The sequence below is a fragment of the Patagioenas fasciata genome, chromosome 5 (assembly GCF_037038585.1).
Source record: "Patagioenas fasciata isolate bPatFas1 chromosome 5, bPatFas1.hap1, whole genome shotgun sequence".
Lineage (NCBI taxonomy): Eukaryota > Metazoa > Chordata > Aves > Columbiformes > Columbidae > Patagioenas > Patagioenas fasciata.
The window spans coordinates 56,701,874-56,710,138 of record NC_092524.1 but is presented as its reverse complement, the minus strand read 5'-3'; the positions used below and the strand labels follow the sequence as shown (position 1 = coordinate 56,710,138).

Genomic DNA, 8,265 nt, shown 5'->3' with positions numbered 1-8,265 from the left:
TATCTGTTGCCTTCTCTGTTTGTTCGCTCTGCTGCTGATTCTTTTCCTTCCCAACTCTGTTTTCAAAGTTCTTTTCTCATATCCTGTTCTTTACTGTGGTAATTTCACGTGCCCCATTCTCTTTCTCTTCTCCTGTTGCTATTATTCTTACTTATATAACCTACTGCCATGGTCCCCAGAGATCTAATCTTGAGTGCCCTGTCACCACCACCACCACTGCCACCCTTCTCAGTTATCTACTTAAACTGTCAAGGGCATTCCTTTTCTCAAACAGTTTCTTTTCCTACTCTTTTTTTTTTTTTTTCTTACATCTGTAGATAAGGCCTGGCTGGCAATGGAAGTGTTAGGATTAGTTTGTCCTTGCAGTATGTTTGGAGAATAGGTTGTGGCTCCAAGGGCGGTCTGCCCTGGAGTCTATGAGGAAGTGGTCACACCATGACGTGATCTCCAGCAAGAAAGCCAACTCATTTATTGTGGGGTACATTCCAGTAGTTTCAAAGAGCACAAACTCCTCCAAAACTTCCAGCTCTTCCTTAATCAGATTGTCAGGTGACTATAGAGAGGAAACAAGCAGACTCCAGACTACCTTCACTGACTGGGTGGTTGTCACCAGCAGAACAATAGGATTGCCCTCAAGATGAAGACTGTAAGTGAAGATATCTGGGCATGCCTGACACAGCAGATTCCACCACAATAAGGATAGTCGTCACTGGAACAGAAGAAAAAAATTATTCACAGCACCTCATGTCTGCAGAGTAAGACAGTTCCCTGTGTACTTTTAAAAGAGTAAGTCTAATAATAAAAAGGTTTAAAACAAACAAACAAAAACAAAAACTAAAAACCAAACAAACAATCACACACACAAAAAACCACTGTGGTGCTTTCTGGTCTGCAGTAGGAATATTTCAAACTACTTCTTAGTTGTGGTAAGGTACAGTTTTATAGAAGCCCTCAGCTCACTTCCACTTCACTTGAGCCAAATAGTCTTTTCAGACAGCAAACTTTGGCCTTAGGAGACTGAATCTTTTTGAGAATTTCCATGCCTTTGAGAAACTGAGCCTCAGAGCTTTGCTGGATGGGAACGGTATCCAGGACCTCAACAGAAGAGACAGCACCTGCTCCTTTCTAGAAGGATAAAATATAGATGATGATTAGTTGTACCACTGCCAGAGGAACCCTAGGTAACCGGGGCAGGTCGAACTTCCATTACTTTGACAGACTGCATTGTGTGTCATAACTAAGAGAGGCCTTCAATCCAGAGCGCTATAAAAGCCAGACGAACAAACTGAAAAAAGGCGGAGGGTTGGAGTGACATAAGGAAAAAAGTGGCTCCAAGAACACTGGAACAAGGTGGGGAGGGAGAGGGAAGAGAGTCGGAGACATCAGAAGAAAATTGAGATCAGTACAGTTGTTTAAAAAAATGCTACTTATGGCAAAAAAGATCCAAAATCTGGTCCAGCAGTTACTGTTTTTTTCCTCTTGTTTTAATTCCTCCTTCTTTCACCTTTCCGTTTTGGAGACAACCCATCAGCCTATGTACATTTCTCGGATCTCCAGCCATGTACGCTGTTATGACATGGTCAGAACATTTTGGACAGAAGAGCTAATAACAACGACATATATTACACCAACTTCTATGTTTTTGGTCTCCAGTATCTTTCCCAGGTTTGTTCCCTCCCCAGGTGCACATTATAATAACTTGGCTATTTGAACATGCTCCCATCATTTTTTTTTTTTTTTAACAAATGATGGATATTTTAATTCTTTCCACACAAATCTAGAAGGATAAATCAGAGACTTCAGCCAAATCAACACTGTGTGGCTAGTTTCAAAGAAAAGTGGGGTTTTTATATCACAATTTTCTTTCCTGTGCTGTGTAGTGTGTGTTTTACCTGGGAATTTTGAAGGTCATTAAACACCTCAGGGAGTAGATCCTCTGTCACCCCATTGACCGGAACAATGGGAAGACTATTTGTTTTGTTTGTGGGGAAAAAAAGTTTTTACTAATATGACAGTGTTTGATGCCACTAGCAGGGACATACATTCATACTGCACAACCTCAGCTGTATTAAAAAAAAAAAAGATCAAGAGGGTTTTTAAAAATTATTTTGGAAAGAAAAAGAGAGAGAAAAATGGTGAAATTTAATATGTTTTAAATGTTTGTAAATTTCTAAATGTAAAAATCCAAGAATCCCATATCCCTGTCTACATGTAGCTCGAATAATTAACTTAGCATACAACATTAAAAGAATCATGGTTATTATTGCACCCAGGAAATAGAGATGGATGGGGAAAGACAAGGAGGAAAATTAGAGGGGAAAGATTATTATTTTAATGTACTCAAGTTCTGACATAAAAATGGGGATTTTGTCTCTTAAATGTTGATGTGCACAAAATCATAGCCAGGTCTAAATGCCTTCGCCATGGCAGGGGGTTAAAAAGAGAATATTTGAGAATAATGTGAATTAAAAAGGCAAGTTAGTTTAAATTTCTGTTTGGTAGGGCCTGAGGCCTACAACTCCGATGGGAATACACTGTAGCCGGAGGGCTGATGAATGCCCTTAATGAAGTTGGACAACCTGGAATACATACATAAAATGATTTTAAATATTGATATGATGTCATTGTGTGTCTGAAGATATTGAAATGTTCATTTTCAGAGCCAGACACCTTGTGTCTAATTTATTATGGGGAGGGGAATGATTATTTACATATTTTAATGCAGCAATAAAACAATTACGGGATTTGGGGAGATAATATTCATGCCTCTCAGAGAGCAAAAATTCATGTTGCAATGGAAATGACTTAGAGTAGCTTATACCAGCAGATATTATGAAATACGCTTTCCCTTTTTCCTTCCTGATAATTGAGGTAATACATTCATAAAATATGGAAAGTAGAAGGACCCTTTGACCAATGTTAATTATATTTAACCTGCTCTGTGTATAGTAGAAAGAACAGTTTAAATATATCACTGGGGATGACTAACTCACCCATATATTCTGGATGTGTCTATTATAACATTTCCATGACATTGCCTGGTTTTCAGAACAATTCTTACCATGAAGAAGAGGAGACGTGGTGTTAAAATGGTACGTTCAGTTCCGTTGTGATATGAAAGTTTTTACGGAGAATGCCTCAGGGCAGCTGTCTGTCTCATGTCTTCAGTATTACGGCTGCATAACACACAAAGGTGGAAGTGTATTAAAGGCAGAGCCATTGCAGTCTGTTGGAGGTTGCTGGTTCTAAGGTCCAATCCTGATGATCCCCAAACCAACATAAAAAAAAGAGATTCTTTGTAAAAATTGCCTAGCATACTTTTTTTTCACTTGTTCTTTTGTTCCTGACCGACATTCATCTTTATCTGCAAAGAACATAGATCACATTTTGGCTCTATTGCAAAATGGAACAGCTCTCTTATATAAGGAGGCATTTGGAGGGTGATTTTCTGTTTCTCTAAAGCATAAGTTTGTTATTGTCCGTATATAGGATATGTGCTAGCAAGCCGAAATGAAAACTTTTGCACCTCTCTGCTCCCATGTGCACCTTTCACATCAGTGGTTTAAAACAATTTAGCAGGATAGTCAGGCACATGCCTAATCCTAAGCAGCTCGTGAGGCTGTTTCTCTGCACTAAGATGGGTAATTTCATGCTGAATCATGACCCATATGATTACAGACACAGTGTAACACCAAATAGATTCTTTAAAAAAGATACACACTGCACTCTCTTATTCCACTTAACAGATCATAGACACCAGAAATACTGCCTACAATATGGGCAGAGTTCTTGCTGTGTCCAGCCTTGAAGTAAGCTCCACAATGGGCAAAATACTTTCAGGAATGAAATGGCAAAACCGCCAGAGAAACCCTTTTCCCCTGAATGCCCTTCCTCTTCCTGCAGCGTGTGTATCAACAATGACTGGATGGGCAAATGAGGCAGAGGGATGAAAACCTTGAACAATATGCCTGGAACCAGTCATCAAATATGGGTAGCATGACTGAGATAAAGGATATGTAAGAAATTAACATTTTTTAGTGAGCAAGATGGATAATTGAAGAGGACTTGAGAGAGATGTCTAAGGTCACAAGCAGCTCAGTGGAAGCATGCAGGCATTGATTACTCCTCTTACCACATCATCAGAAGGAAAGGGCACCTGATGAAATGATCAAGCTCCACATTTACAACAGAGGAAACTATTTTTTCCACAGAGTGCATAATTGTGCAAATTTTCTGCTGTAAGATGATTATAAGAGACCAAAAATACCAATAGGTTTGAAAAGATTCGACAAATTCATGGAATGTAGCTTCTTAAGTCTGGATATAACCTCTGACTCAGGAAATTGCTAAACCATTGATTGTCAGAAAAAAAAAAATCACTTTATATGTCTCTGGTTTCCTCTGTTTTTCCCCTAACCACCCATTCCTGTTAATGCCAGATAGTAAACGGCACTGGAGAGGCTGCCTGGGCTCTTGTGAAGATGTACAAGGTACATACAATTTTCAGGTGTGTATTTGTTCATTTCCACTGCTCCAGTCATTGAGAAGTGAGCTGATTCCTGGCATTCTTGACCCATTTCATCCAAACACGAGCAACTGTGAACAGAGAGTGACTTAGAGACTAAAAGGACAGCAAACATGGAAGTGTTTCTACAGGTTCACTCTTGGTGCATGCACGTGTGAACCTGCATGTGTACATTCACAGTTCAACCAAATCCCCAGTCCTTGTTCATGCATCCTCGTCTTCCCCAAACAGCCATGTTTCATACCACATCTCAGCAGCCATTTGCTTCTTGGATTTTACATCACATGTGTTAAAACTATTTAAAACTAATTTCAATTAAGGAATGAATCAAATCTCATGATGATTCCAGCTACCCTCTTCTCTGAAGTGATTGCCCTGGAGGGAGCAGTGTTTGGACCTCAATTTGGTAATCAAATAGCCAAACTATGTGATTAGACTATATCAAATTAGTCACCGTTCACCAGCTGACACTCCCAACTAATGCTTCTGCCACTAATTGGCTTTGTTTCCACTTCCTTTAATGTGGTTACCTGTTTTCAAGCTGTTAACTGGATCTACATGCCTTTCAGCTTGGTCTTTCTGGTAACATCCTTCATCCCTCCTGCTCTTCACCTGTTCTCACTAGCATCAGTCCTTTCTCCTTCCACCCCTCTTTTCTCTCCTGTCTTGTATATACTTCTATTCTTAAGCTTCACCTCTCGAATAAACATACAGCATCTTTGTGGCCAGTACACAATGAAATGGTGAAAATTCAGTATGAGAAGTCAAGTGAGCACTGCCTTTGGGTAGAAAGTTGTCCCCAACATAAGTAAAACCCTGGGCTGGCTGAGTGGTTATAGAGAGGTGTCAAGACTCTTCTCAGGGAGCTTCCTAAACTTCACCTTCAACAAATGCCTGAGTCTTGTACATCCTCAGTTCAATCTCTTTTAGTGGTAGCCACTCAAAAATACCAGTTCTCCCTTGCCTGCCCCTTGCACTGCCCATGTGCACCAAGCAGGCGCAAAGGCAACCTGGGGATGGCAACCTCAGATGGGAATGAGAACTCCTGCCCTGTGGGGTGCTGGAAGCCGTTTTCTCTATAGGAATGTATAATCTACAACAGCTTTGTCCAGCTACCACAGTATGCACTCCAGGTTATGTAGTACAAACCAGAGCAACCCCCAGGCAGCTGTAAATGGCACAAGAGGAGATGAGAGTGCTGTACTTCTCTCCCAGTTGTGCTGAGTTACAACAGTCTTGGTCTCTCTGCTGGTAGGTGACCAACTGGCTACATGCACAGTAGGGTCAGGCTGTCCCCCACCTCTGGCTTAAGATTTTTCAGGTTAATGAATATCACTGACCATTCATAGAAAGTTTTGCTATACAATATACATTACTAAAAAAAAAAACCCAAGCAACTGTATGTTAGCATCAATCGCTGCTAATGTGGGATACAAAAGAAATTTAAAAACGCCACAGCAGTGACAATTTTTCCTGTTAAGAATATAATCTAGGTATGAAACAGGTTTTTTATTTCAAAAAGCTTTAAAATGATCCTAAATATCAACATTATTTTAAAATATTGTAACATTTCTAGAATAGAAATGTAATCTTAGCTGTCTAAAATTGCATTCACAAAACAGAAAAGTAGCATTATTTTAATGCTCTTGAAATTGAAGGAATAAACTAATTCATTTATTCAACTGAAAAAATATCTGAATACAATTCTAATTCAGAATAAGTGAAAATATGTTTCAATCTGCATTTAACTTTTTGACACTTTTGTATTGTAACACATACAATTCCGAAAGGATTTAATGTATTTTGTTTCTTCTTTTACAAGACAGCTGAAAAGCTTTCTACAATATGGGTCAAAGCAGAACTCTCATTCTTAAGCTTCCTAAAGAACTGTGTTCACTTAGCTGATCTTTTTTATGTGTATAAAAATCACCTCTTTGTTTTCTGCTAATCAGCAATCATCGTTAGAAATGATGGACAACAGGATTTGTCTGAAGAGCTGCAAAATTTTTAGAATACATTTGCAAGGCTGATTTAAAAATCACAGTATAGTATATATTGCAACGTGTTGTCTGTGCTGCTTTAGAGGAAATCATTGATACAACTGAGTAAACCAGCACTGGCCTTGATGGAATAACGTTGGCACAAAAGAAATAATGCAGTAATGCACTCCCAAGAACTGAGAGCTAATAGAGAGCAACATAATGGATATTGCTCAGGATGTAATACCCTTGTTTTCTTACATACCACTTCATTTCACATCAGGATGCAGACAAGCTCAGAAGAGAACTTGTGGGAGGAAAGGGGAGGATGAGGATTGATACTTCGCCTGTGAACAGATGAATCTGATTCACCAGTGAAACCTCTCCAGCCCAAGGTGCAAGGCACGGATTCAGTAACACTAGGAGTGAATTTTAAGGAACTCTCTCAGGCTAACCAGTTTCCAGCACTCCAGATCTACCCTCCAGTTTTATTCCTCCTCTACAGCTCACTTCTCATCTTGAGCTGGAAAGTGCCATACTGGCAGATGTTTGAGGGCAGTAACCCTAGAGACAGATCCAAATTGGTTCAGAAAACTGGTGTTCACTCCTGAGAAATTTGGGTGGATCTGGGTAATTTAGCAAAAGAATGTTTGGGGGCTTCTTAGTTACGTTCATTGCACTTGTGTTGCTCTTGTGCAGCAGCTCCACCATGCTATAACTTCACAGGAGCATGACAGCCCCTACCCCAGAGCTTGCAGCAAATGTTCCTGGCCAAGAAATGCAAAACTACGCTGAAACAGAGAAGGACGTGTTTCTTGGTCTCTGTAAGGTCCTATATTTTGCTTGGTATTTTGCCTCCCAACATCTGTCCTGTAAAAATCTCAGATTTCTGAACCAATAATTCCAGAATCTTAGTTTAAAATTGTCCCTCATTTACTCTTTCACAGAAAACAGTTCTGTGTGTGTGTGTGTGTGCGAGTGCCCATATTGCCATGATTGGAATCTCTTTTTGTCATAGGACAGAGGTCTGCTTCTCTGTTGTCCTGAATCTTCAGGTGGGTATTTATATCACCAGGATGCGGATGCTAAATATTATTATTGCTATCAGACACTGTCTTACACCCACACTGCACTCACCTAAACAGCTACATAAGAGGCATGGCAAAGGACATTCAGCCCCCAGGTAGCTGGGCAAAGTACATACCTCTCGATTCAGCCGTTGATTTGTCAAGAGATGTATACTCAAGTAGATGGTTCAGGAGAGGATCCTTTAGGAAGAGTGTGGTCAGATTGACCTCACTTTCACTGAGCTGACAGCCTGGTGAAGAAAGTTAAACTGAATATCAAAATCATCAGGAAAAACCTCCTCTTTCTTTGATTGTGCAGTTTAAGAGGAGCCATTCGAGCTCAATTTATTCTCTACGCAGGAACTTCATTGATTATCTCAGACATTCATGCAGGAAGGAAGATGAGATAAGAAGAAAGTTCTTTTTATATTTTTTTTAAAGTGATTGCAAGATGGAGAAAACTGCTTTGTGAGTGTAATATATATCATAAAGTTGCCTTTGTGTAATCTGCTACTGAAAAGTGAGAAGAGTTTACCTTTTCTGAACAAAAGGAATATTAGAGATGGGCTGGTGATTACCGAGGGCAGAGATACAAATACTAAGATTAGGATATATATTCAGATATAAGATTAGCATACCAAAAAAAAAAAAAAGTTTTCTTGGGAAAAATATTGCAGTGGTTCTGCCATTGTCT

At 39.5% G+C, this 8,265-nt stretch overlaps 1 long non-coding RNA gene across 1 annotated transcript; it reads right to left on the bottom strand.

Moving 5' to 3' along the window:
* Positions 1-470: 470 nt before the first annotated feature.
* LOC139828024 (uncharacterized) lies at positions 471-7,869 on the bottom strand. Its single transcript, XR_011739190.1, has 4 exons — positions 7,709-7,869; positions 4,499-4,596; positions 3,062-3,176; positions 471-709 (listed from the first exon to the last, which is right to left on the bottom strand). It is a non-coding gene; the product is annotated as an uncharacterized lncRNA (long non-coding RNA).
* Positions 7,870-8,265: the final 396 nt, after the last annotated feature.